At 37.4% G+C, this 13075-nt stretch overlaps 2 non-coding genes across 2 annotated transcripts; both read left to right on the top strand.

Moving 5' to 3' along the window:
- The first annotated feature begins 8740 nt into the window (after positions 1-8740).
- Positions 8741-8813, top strand: trnaa-agc (transfer RNA alanine (anticodon AGC)). The gene has a single exon. It is a non-coding gene; the product is annotated as a tRNA-Ala (tRNA).
- Positions 8814-10562: 1749 nt separating this feature from the next.
- trnaw-cca (transfer RNA tryptophan (anticodon CCA)) lies at positions 10563-10634 on the top strand. The gene has a single exon. It is a non-coding gene; the product is annotated as a tRNA-Trp (tRNA).
- The last annotated feature ends 2441 nt before the right edge of the window (positions 10635-13075 follow it).

Raw genomic sequence — 13075 nt, 5'->3', positions numbered from 1 at the left:
GCCCCACAACCATTTTTAACATGCAAGTGACCTCACTGCAACCCAAATATTCCAATAACCCAGTTTGTCCTAAAAAAAATGATGTTCATATCTTGACTGTACTTTTACAAGCTTTTTAATAAAATAAATCCAGACGGAATTTAAACTGTAAAAATGGCCTCAGGGCCCAGAGCGTTAAGTTAAGTGTAGTGTCTTGTTGGTGTTGTAGTATCTATAGAGATTTGTGGTGTAGTATGGAACCATTGTCCTGTCTTTTATGTTTTTATGAAACTTATTGGCGCCTGTCTTGGCAGGACTCCCTGGAAGAATAGTTATTGTAGCTCAATGGGATTGTTCCTGGTTAAATGAAGGTTAAATAAAAATAAAATTAATCTGTAATATGTCCAAACATTCCTCTCTTCATTACCGACATACTGGAAGTCGGCCATGTTTAATTGGATGCTCTCCAGTTATTGTTGTTTGGTAGATTAACATTATATTTTCCTACTTTGGGGACTTTTCCTTTCATATTCTTTGTCTGGTATTTTCTATTCCCTGTTTGTATTTTCTGTGACTGCATGTGGTTTTAAATCTGTTGGAGTTTCTTCAGACTAAAGCAAAGACACTGATGATGTCATCCAAAAGAAACATAAAGGACAGCAACCTGTTTCCAGAGGACACTAAAGAATGACGGAGCAGCAGGAAACAGAGCAGCTCAAATAGCAAACAGCTGATTTATTCATCTGACTCGTAGAATAACGCCAATGATTGACTTGTTTTAAATGTCTGGGAATGTGGAACAGCTCCATGCTGACTACCTGAAATAAAACAAGGCCACATGCTGATTATTGGGGACTTGATTTGATGGATTTATTCTTCCTGTTGTGTCTCTGTTTAAACTCCTAATTTAAAGGTAAAGTCAGTGTCCACTAAAAGTTGTGTTGTTGCTGCTGACAGACTAAGATTATTATTCTAAGTGTGTGATAACATTATGGGATGGATCCCTTCAGAGATAGACCTTTTAGTTAAAGAGGAACATCCTTTTAGTTTAGATCCTTTAGTTTCCAACCAGACCAGAGTGGTGATTGTAGGAACAGTGGAAAGATGAACCAAGACGGCTTTTCATATATAATTTTTTTTGCCAGACTATGGATTGATTCATGAAATGCCTGTTATTAATAAGTAGTCATTCCCATATGGTCCAGCGGTTAGGATTCCTTGTTTTCATCAAGGTTGCCTGGGTTCAACTCCCGGTACGGAAATTGGAATATAGCTGGCAGAAGGTCTGCAGAAAGATCTGTATGATCTCTGACATTTGTCCGGTATTAGATAAGAGCTGTAGTTACGTACGCTACGTACACTGTTAGACTTTGCTGTAACTTCTACAGTTACCACAAAATGTCCAGTAAAATACCATAACTTTATTTTCTGGTTCATTACTGTAATAAACATTGCATTATGGGTATTAACATTTAATTTACAGTGATTTACTGTACATTTTGAATTTGCGGTACACTGTTCAACTTTACTGCATTTCTACAGTTACTTACCATAAAATGCCCAGTAAAATACCATTATTTTCTGTTCCGGTTTATTACTGTATTATGCATTGCATTGTGCGTGGTAACATTTAATTTACAGTGATTTACTGTATTTTTTTGACTTTGCGGTAGTCTGCTGTAAAGCAACAGCAGTAATGCTACTGTAGTTGAATAAGACAGACTTAAATAAAATTGTTAGTTTATGTTATAGAAGCATGGAATTAAATATCTCTATAAAGTTAAATTATTTAATTTTATAGAGATATTTTACATTTGATTTATTATGCTTTTGGCAGTGAAGGTAATTTAAAAGTGTGGCATGCTTTTCAGCATTGTAAATAACTTATTGAGAGTTGTAGAGACAAACAAGAAAGGGATTACGGATATAAATGCTTGACCGCCATATTTGACCTCTGACCTCACGACTTGTAAAGAATAGCGGGTAGATACTTCAAAGGTGTTGAAAGAAGTAGCGGATATCAAAGGAGGACCGCTTTGGTCCGCGCGCACCAGAGTCCGGTCACACACACTACTCAGAGAGAGCTGGAGCAGCGTTAAGGTAAGATCAATCTTTGCTAATTCTGTGACATTAAAATCTCTGCTGATAAGCCTTCGCAAGCGGCGACGTTAGTTTACCGACCAGTGTCATAGCTAGGCTAGAGCTAGCTGTTAACTAGCTCCCCCCGAAGGAAAACGTAGTCTCGCTCCAGCCTAACATTTTCCCCGTGGTCATGATTAGCTAGCAATAATTACGACGTTCTGTAAAGCTAACACAACTCGGTTTACATGCGCTGTTCGTTGCCTGAAATTGCCTGAAATACAATGTAACCCATATTCTGGAAGTTTAAGGTCGGTTGCTGCTAGTTTTTGAGCTAGCTGTTGCTGCATTTTGGCTAACATTACCTCCGGTTGATGCTAACGTTATGTTCCCGATTCTGTTGGTTGGTTTGTCAGTGTTTTAGAATGATTAAGCAAAACTTATTACAGCTATATTATAGGCCTAGCATAGGCTGCGCGGTTATATTAGTGGAGGTAAAGTTAACATTAAATCGTTACCTTTACATTTTGCCAATCTAGCTAGTTAACATTTAGGCTATGTATTTTTAAAAAAATACCCATTTTATATGTCGGGTGACAGGAAAAGTGTCTTTAAGTAACGTTAATGTGGTGGATGGAAAGGGAAAAATGTATCTTTGTTGTTTTTTTAGCTAAAAAAAAGACGTGTGGTAAATTTAATTCAATGTTACCCACATTTAGCTCTAGTTTTGGTGGAAAATTCAGTGTCTCCAGCATTTATGGAGAGCAGTTTTTTGCCTTGTCTTCAGGGTTTGGCCACTTAAAACCATTGTGATGTCCAGCAAAGATTTTCCCCAGTGCCTTACTTTGCAGTAGTATTACTGCTTTCTGTAATGTGATATTTCATATTGTTCATCCTTTTTAGTGTATGAGACCTAAGCTAAAGAGTGTGTAACTCAAAGAACATGGTGTTAGGAGTTGAGTCTATAGCTACCATGGTTTATGGGGGAAAGGAAAAGTAAAATTTAAAAATGTATTGTCCTATCCTCTTAAACCTTTTTTTTTACTTTGAAAGATTGTTTTAACAAGTTATTTAAGGACTCTTTATAATGACATAGTGATTAACTTTTAATACATCACATAACATTCTGGTTTACTCTAACAATATAAGAGTTACCTACATTATACTGGTTACCTGCATACTAATGCATGCTATGAATTTTTTTATCTTGTTGTAATTGTGTTAAATATACATTTTCATCGTTACAAATGTAGAACAACAACCAGTGACTAGAACTACTGAGAGACGGGAGGAAGAAGAAAGCTGGAAGAAGGTCTGACCCCATGACCCACAGGAGCATGTGATCCCTTTCAACAATCTATCATCATACAACAAAAAGTATGTAAAGGTGTACGTTTTGGAACCTGTGTACTCCAGAATTAGGAATATTCTGTAGATATGTGAAAAACATGAGCACATGGCAAACTAGGCTATAGGTTTGCACGTGGAAATGAACAATGTTCCACTTCCTTTAAAGCATAAACACATCATCTTTCATTGATATTAATCCATATACCATCAACATTCTTTGATATTAATGCATATACACATCAAATTTCTTTGATATTAGTGCAGATACACATCAACTTTCTTTTTGATTTGCGCATATAAACATCAACTTTCTTTTAGATTAATGCATAAACACATCATGGTTGATGTGGCTCGGGAAAGGGAAGTTTGGGGTCCCCTACTGGAGCTGCTACCCCCGCGACCCGATATTGGATAAGTGGATGAAGATGGATGGATGGATATACACATCAACTTTCTTTTAGATTAATGCATATACCCATAAACAATTCTTTTAGATCATACAAATACACTTTCGTAAATATTAATGCATATACTGTACACATCAACTTTCTTTTTGATTTATCATCACCATTCATTATGTCATCATCACCATTCATTATGACATCATCACAATTCATTATGACATCATCACAATTCATTATGACATAAACTTTCTTTTTAATAAATGCATATACACATAAACTTTCTTTTTAATAAATGCATATACACATCAACTTTCTTTTTCATTTATGCATATACACATCAACTTTCTTTTTATTATATCATCAACATTCATTATATCATCATCACCATTCATTATGACATCAACTTTCTTTTAATAAATGCATATACACATCAACTTTCTCTTAATAAATGCATATACACATCGACTTTCTTTTAGATTTATGCATAAACTGATCAAATTTTGATTTGATAAATACATAAACACATCAACTTTCTTTTATATTTATCATCACCATTCATTATGTCATCATCACAATTCATTATGACATCAACTTCCTTTTAGATTAATCCATATAAACATAATCTTTCTTTTAGATTAATGCATATACACATCAACTTTCTTTTTATTATGTCATCACCATTCATTATGTCATCATCACAATTCATTATGACATCAACTTTCTTTTTAATAAATGCATATACACATCAACTTTTTTTTAATTATATCATCACCATTCCTTTTGTTATCATCAAAATTCATTATGTCATCAACTTTCTTTTAGATTAATTTATATTCACATCAACTTTCATTAATATTAAAGCATAAACACATCAACTTTCATTGAAATTAAAGCATAAACACATCAACTTTCTTTTTGATTTATTTATAAACACATCAACTTTCTTTTTAATAAATGCATGTACACATCAAATTTCTTTTTGATTAATGCATAAACACATTCATTATGTCATCATCACTATTCATAATGACATCATCACAATTCATTATGACATCAACTTTCTTTTACATTACTGCAAATACACATCAACATTCTTTTTGAAACAATTGCTATGACAGATTTTTCAATACTTTTAACAATTTTCCAAAACTCTTAACTTAGTTAGCACCACATCCGCATGTGTAAGCTATACTATTAACATATTTCTGGTTGCTTTAACACACAATGCATACAATTAACACAAATTTAAAATGCTTAAACTCCTTTTACACACAATCTCAAACAAGACCAAAACAATAGATTTTTACTGCCAAATTTACCAATGCTCTAAACCTAACCTTTCATGCTAAAGTCAAAGTGAACAACTATTCATATTGTGAATTTTTTGGGCTGGTCTTGGGTGGAAAAGGAACAATATAGATCAACACAAAGAAAGAAAGAAAGAAAGAAAGAAAGAAAGAAGGAAATGCCTGCACGAGGGCGAGGAAGACGAGTACCAGGACAAGGAAGAGGAGTGGGGCAAGGTAGAGGAAGAGGAGTTAGAATGCGTGGTGGCGCTCAAAGAAGGACCAGAGCTAGGGTAACTGATCAAACAAGACCTACTATCATTGACCATGTCATAAACCACTGGCTAGCATACAGAAATTGATACTATAAATAAAATTGAATTGAATTGAATTGAATAGAAAGGCTGGTGAACGAGGAACAGCCAAATATCAGCCGGGACACAGTGGCATCTATTGTCCGTGTTTTCAGAGAAACCAACAGGTAGGATATTGCTTCTCCTACAGCAAAGTGTAAATACTGTAAAATTACCATTTACAGTATTAGAGTGACTTTATGCCTCTGGTCTCATAATGTAACTGCATTGTGTCTCTCTAAGGATTCAATGTCTACCTCCCTCAGGGGGAAGAGGAAAGCTCCTGGATGAAGAACAGGAACTTGCTATTGTCAACATGGTGATTGCTGAAAATGAAATAAAACTGAAGGACATTCAGTCCAGAGTTGTAGAGGACAACCTTGTCTTTGGGAACATTGCAGCAATCAGCACAACATCCATTTCTCGGACTCTAGCTAAACACAGAGTCCGAATGAAACAACTACACAAAGTTCCTTTTGAAAGGAACAGTGAACGCATCAAAGAACTCCGTCACCAATACGTCCAGGTAAGGTTATCCAATACAGTCATTACTGTAAACTACTCTATAAACCTGGAGTACATGAGGACATACAGTAGATATACAGTACAGCACAGCAGTTACATACACTGTGTCTAATTTCTTTCAGAGAGTCATGGAGTTGGAGGCCAATCAAGTCCCACATGAAATTATCTATGTTGACGAGGCTGGCTTCAACTTGGCGAAAATTGGTATTGAAGTTTTTCAACAAAAGAAATAAAATGCATGTGCAAAACACAATGCAATATAATGTCTATTGTATAAATGCATACCTGACACATCTAAAATAATGTAGTTTCTGTAATGTCAGCTGATGAGTGTTTATTTATCATTGTGTTATGATTGCCTAATAGTTCCTGTTGGAGGAGAACATGTGTTAGTGTTTGGAATAATTATTTGATTTGGAATATGTTTGCATTGTTTTGTAAGACATAGCGTGTTGTGTTAGTGTATTATTGTATTTTGAAAATTAGTTTTGGAGTTTAGTTTGCTGCACTGTAACTTTTATTCTTGTATTCTTTTATTATTGATATGAGTTTCACAACGTGTATTGAAACAAAACAACGTACTTCTTCATACAAACATATTCAACCCGACCATTAACACTCCCACACATTTAAACCGCCCCCCCCCCCCCCCCCCAAAAGACTTGACTTCTTCGAAAGAACTGCAGCTTAACATTCTAGAATTTAAAGCTAACATTCTAGAACTTCAACCTAACATTCTAGAACTGTAACATTTCAGAACGTTTAAGTAAAATGTTTGGACCGCAACTCAAAGCTTGAGAAGTGCCTGGCTAGCTCAGTCGGTAGAGCATGAGACTCTTAATCTCAGGGTCGTGGGTTCAAGCGGTGAAGTTTTAGAGAGTGGGAATCCCTGAGTTCTGCACAGTAGCAGGTGGCTGTATTGGGGTGAATCGGCTGTCAATCGCAAGATTAGCAGTTCCATCCCAGTGTAAAAATCCCTGTAATTTACCAGACTAAAATGTGCCTGCATTCTACGATCATGGCCTGTGCTGACCTCCTGTTCCTCAGATCAAACTAAAGTCTGGTGACAATGCATGTTCAAATTCTAAAACTTCAACCTCTTGTTCTAGAACTGCAGCTTAAAAGAAAGTTGATCTGTATATGCATTAATCTAAAAGAAGGTTGATGTGTATATGCATTAATCCAAAAGAAAGTTGATGTGTGTGTATGTGTGTGCGTGCATGCATGTGTGTGCGAACATTGGCAAAATGACAATATAAACTGTGTGTGCGTGTGTGTGTGCGTCAGTGTTTCACTCCTCGTCCTTGTTTTCACAAAGGGGATTTGGAGTGATAAAAACAGGTTTAAACTAACTGTCCCTGTTTAAGGCTGTTGGGTGCTAACTCTAGCAGGAGGATAACACGGGGTAGACACCACCGATTGGTTTCATTTCTCTCTCCACTGACAGACCTCCTAATGTACAAACTACAGAGCTACGTGTTGAAATTGACTGGAACTCTCCTTTAAGGAAAAGTCCATCTGCTTTAAAAAGATGTCTGCGGTCCCAGAAAATGCTAAAATTGTAATGATGTGTTTATGCATTTATTAAAAAGAAAGTTGATGTGTAAATGCATTAATCTACACAAAAGTTGATGTGTATACGCATTGATCTAAAAGAAAGTTGATGTCATAATGAATTGTGATGATGACATAATTAATGTGTATATGCATTTAATAAAAAGAAAGTTGATGTGTTTATGCATAAATCAAAAAGAAAGTTGATGTGTATATGCATTAATAAAAGAAAGTTGATGTGTATATGCATTTATCTAAAAGAAAGTTGATGACATGATGAATGGTGATGATAGATCTACAAGAAAGTTGATGTGTATATGCATTAATCTAAAAGAAAGTTGATGTGTATATGCATTAATCTAAAACAAAGTTGATGAGTATATGCATTAAAATCAAAGAAAGTTGTTGGGTATATGCAATAATATCAATGTTTATTTGTTTATTTGTTTATTTCAAAGGATCCCCATTAGCTGACGCCAAGACGACAGCTAGTCTTCCTGGGGTCCAAACAATACATCCAAAAGACAATAAACACAACAAAAATTACTCACAAATATATCATATATAAATTCACAAACAAAACTGACAATGCAAAAAATACTAACAAACTAAATATAATAAAGAATAATATAGCACATGATACAAGTTGATGTGTGTATGCTTTAATATCAATGGAAGTTGATGTGTATATGCATTAATCTAAAAGAAAGTTGATGTGTATATGCATTTATTCAAAAGAAAGTTGATGTCATAATGAATAGTGATGATGTCATAATGAATAGTGATGATGTCATAATGAATAGTGATGATAAATCAAAAAGAAAGTTGATGTGTATATTAGGGGTGATCCGAGTATCCGGCTGAAACGAGTATCCGGTACGGATTTTTTTGAAAAGGGGGAATTAGCTCAAATGGTAGAGCGCTTGCTTTGCATGCAAGAGGTAGTGGGATTAATGCCCGCATTCTTCAGAGGACTTTAGATTCTTCTTGCTTTACAACAAGAACTATAAATTTGGACTTGTTACGACATACTATACTACAACTTTTTAGGGATATTATACTATGACTTTTATGAATTTTTTGACATACTATACTATGACTTTTTATAAATATTTTGACCTACTATAGTATGACTTTTTATGAATTTTTTGACATACTATACTATGACTTTTATGAATTTTTTCAACATACTATGACAATTTCTGAAAATGGGGAATTAGCTCAAATGGTAGAGCGCTTGCTTAGCATGCGAGAGGTAGCGGGATCAATGCCCGCATTCTCCAGAGGACTTTAGATTCTTCTTGTTTTACAACAAGAACTTTAAATTTGGACTTGTTACGACATACTACACTACGACTTTTTAGGAATATTTCGAAATATTTTTAAGTAGGGGTGATCCGAGTACCCGGCTGAAACGAGTATCCGGTACGGATAAAGCACGTTTGCCGAGTACAAGTATTATCCGAGTAATATGAGTCAATATCCGTGCTCGGATTGAATAAAACTCCTCAACTGGCCGCGCAGCGTTCTGTGATAATCACAGCGCCCCCCCGCCTACAAACACGCTCGGATCAATCACACACACACAGAACATGGAGAAATGCGCTCTCTCTCGCTCTCTCTCTCGCTCTCTCCTGCTCCGTCAGTCAATCGGGTCTGCGGATCTGTTCCGTTAACGTTTAGGGTTTCTTCAGCTTCAGGTTTGTTTTTAACTTCGGTTTGTAGTCCTTACATAGTAACCAGTAGATTTCTGGTGAACGTGGGGTTTGTAGTCCTTACATAGTAACCAGTAGATTTCTGGTGAACGTGGGGTTTGTAGTCCTTACATAGTAACCAGTAGATTTCTGGTGAACATGGGGTTTGTAGTCCTTACATAGTAACCAGTAGATTTCTGGTGAACGTGGGGTTTGTAGTCCTTACATAGTAACCAGTAGATTTCTGGTGAACGTGGGTTTCAGACATGCTGCTTGGTTTAAATGCAACTCCAGTTGCGTCTCTGCCATCGGAGATTTTTTTTTTTAACTGTCAGTTCCGCCCATTTCAAGACCACCCGACCCACTTCCGGGTTAAATCTGACCACTTCCGGGTTAGGCCCCGCCCAGTCCGAGTACGGATCCGGATACAGATAATTCATGTGGTAAACAGATACAGATACAGATAATGCTGTACTCGCTCATCCCTACACCTAACCATGTTTCCTGTATCATAGCTACATGTATGACCTTTGCAGCAAAAGAACGTGTGAAAATCAGTTTGGTATTCAGTGAGGTTGATTGGTTGTTTAGAGGCTAAAATCAGGTTTAAACTAACTGTCCCTGTTTGAGCCTGTTGGGAGCTAACTCTAGCAGGAGGATAACACGGGGTAGACACCACCGATTGGTTTCATTTCTCTCTCCACTGACAGACCTCCTAATGTACAAACTACAGAGCTACGTGTTGAAATTGACTGGAATTCTTCTTTAAGGAAAAGTCCATCTGCTTTAAAAAGATGTCTTAATGCACCTCTCCATATTTCCTGACATTTGCCGTTACAATCAGATATGTCACTGTAAAAAATAGAATGTTGGCACATGTAGGGAGCTGCGTTGGGAACCGGAGGGTCGCCAGTTCAAGTCCCCATGCGGACCAAATTACGGAGTGTGGTTGGATGCCACTTCACATCCTGGGAACTGCCAGATACCCCCCCAACCGCTCAAGGCGCTGGTCCAGCTGGCAGCCCACTCACTCTCACATCTCTCCATTAGTGCTTGAATAGATCCTGAGCGTGTGTGTGTGTATTTCAGGCCTGTGTGTGATTACTAACAAAGTGTACACAGAGTGTAAATTGTAATTTCCCCACTTGGGGATCAATAAATATTATAGATTAAATTATATTAATCAAAAAGAAAGATGATGTGTGTTTGTATTACTCAAAAAGAACATATAGGCATATAATGTATAGGCATATACGTATGCATATGTGTATATGCCTCAAAAAGAACAGATATGCATTAATCAAAAGGAAAGTGGATGTGTAGATGAATTAATCAGCAGACCTCGTGGCGCAATGGTAGCGCGTCTGACTCCAGATCAGAAGGTTGCGTGTTCAAATCACGTCGAGGTCAAATGTCCTTACTGCAGTTCTCTCACGTGTGCATGAATAGGTCCTGCGTGTGTATATATCAGCCCTGTGTGTGATTAGTAACTCAGTGTAAATTGTAATTTCCCCACTGAAGATCATTAAATTATTTTAGTCATTAAGAAAGATGATGTGTATATGCATTACATGGTGTAGATGGAACATCGTAAGCACCTTTGATCTGCATTAAAGGATCAAAAGCATTCCTCTGATGTGCCAACATTCTATATTTTACAGTGACATATCTGATTGGTGGAACTCCCTGTTACCATGGAAATGTTCACTGCACCTGCAAACTCACCAACAGCCCTATTTCATGCTACTTTGACAAATTCTATGCTTTTCAGAATTTACATAAACAAATTTTAAGTTTCTAAAATAAAAATGACTGTTAAAGAGATTATAAAACATCTATTAAGTTGTTCAAATTCAGCTTCATTAAATTAACCCATTAAGTTTCCGCATAATGCATCAGTACTAATATCAAATTCCATTGTTGGTGCTTTCTGCATATTTTTCATCATTTAACACTTAGGTAAATATATGTATCAGATCCAACTCTGTATCTGAATATTAGGACTGGGATCAGGGTGAAAAATGATATACCCCCCCCCCCCTTCTCTCCTGGTTAGTAGATTTTAATCAAGTATATTTATCAATAAACAATAAAATGAAGAATACAAATGTTCCGATAAATGTGCTGATATGTATATAAGCAGATTTTAAAAATGATCTGTGAAAAATCTTTCAATGAAAATGAAAATCATTATCTGTGATTACCAATGTGCCAACAAGTATCAAAGAATCAAATCAAAGTTCTTTATTAAACTTATTCAACACTGTCTGCTCGAGTTATCTTAGCTGGCTGGATGAAAATAAATTAGATTAGATTAGATTAGATTATACTTTATTTATCCCACGACGGGGAAATTCTGTCGTTACAAGTAGCAGCATAGCAGCAACAGCAAAAAACAGAAAAACAAAACAATAACACACAAACAAGTAAGCACGAAAGAAATACAAGGCAAGAAATACAAGGCAAGAAATACAGGCAAGAAATAGACAATGAAAATATGGTAGACTGAGTAAGTAAAATGCCGTCAAACAAAAGGAATTTTAAAGTGCGGTTGCCATGATAAGAGAAACAATATTGCGGTGTAAGTGACGTTAAAAATTAAGTTAAGTTTAATGTGTAATTAGAGCAAAGAAGCAAGAGTCGGTAGCATAATTTAAATTATATTAACCTGAGACCATAAATATTGAAAAGTAAGTACTTGTAATAAAATAATATAAATACCAATATTAAAGATAAACAGAAAGTGTGTGATGTAGATGGGAGAAAAACAGGAACAGAAACTACAACACTATCAGGTAGAGCAGGTGTTGTAGAGTCTGACAGCGGCCGGGATGAAGGACCTGCGGTACCTCTCCTTCTTACACCGTGGGTGTATCAGTCTGCTGCTGAAGGAGCTGCTCAGGGACCCCACAGTGTCATGTAGGGGGTGAGAGGTGTTGTCCATGATGGATGTCAGCTTGGCTAACATCCTCCTCTCCCCTACTTCCTCTATGGGGTCCAGAGGACAGTCCAGGACAGAGCTCGCTCTCCGGATCAGTCTATTGAGTCTGCTCCTGTCCCGGTCCGAGCTGCCCCCCCTCCAGCAGACCACAGCGTAGAGGATGGCAGAGGCCACCACAGAGTCATAGAAGGTCCTGAGGAGAGTCCTACACACTCCAAAGGACCTGAGTCTCCTCAGCAGATGGAGGCGACTCTGGCCCTTCTTGTAGAGTGCTTGGGTGTTATCAGTCCAGTTCAGTTTATTGTTTAGGTGAACACCCAGGAATTTGTAGCTCTCCACTACATCAATGTCCAATCCTGGATGCTCACCGGTGAGAAGGGGGATGTTTTCCTCCTGAAGTCGACTATCATCTCCTTTGTCTTGCTGGTGTTAAGCTGAAGCTGGTTGAGCTCACACCAGCTGACAAAGTCCTTGATAACCGACCTGTATTCCAGATCGTTCCCCTCAGAGACACAACCAACAACGGCTGTGTCATCAGAGAACTTCTGGATGTGGCAGTGGGTGGTGTTGTGTGTGAAGTCCGAGGTGTAGAGGGTGAAAAGGAAGGGGGAGAGCACCGTACCCTGAGGGGCACCTGTGCTGCAGTGCACCACGTCAGACACACAGTGATGGAGCCTCACATACTGTGGTCTGTTGGTGAGGTAGTCCGTAGTCCATGCAGCCAGATGTTGGTCCACTCCGGCACTCTCCATCTTCACTCTGAGGAGCGAAGGCTGGATGGTGTTAAAAGCACTGGAGAAGTCGAAGAACATGACTCTCACAGTGCTCCCGCTGTCCTCCAGGTGAAGCAGCGATCTGTGCAGCAGGTAGATCACTGCGTCGTCCACTCCAATCCCAGGCTGGTAAGCAA

This window comes from Etheostoma spectabile, unplaced genomic scaffold (genome assembly GCF_008692095.1).
Source record: "Etheostoma spectabile isolate EspeVRDwgs_2016 unplaced genomic scaffold, UIUC_Espe_1.0 scaffold00018899, whole genome shotgun sequence".
In the NCBI taxonomy this organism is placed as follows: domain Eukaryota; kingdom Metazoa; phylum Chordata; class Actinopteri; order Perciformes; family Percidae; genus Etheostoma; species Etheostoma spectabile.
Note: the sequence above shows the minus strand (reverse complement) of the source record. Positions and strands in the feature narration are given on the sequence as shown.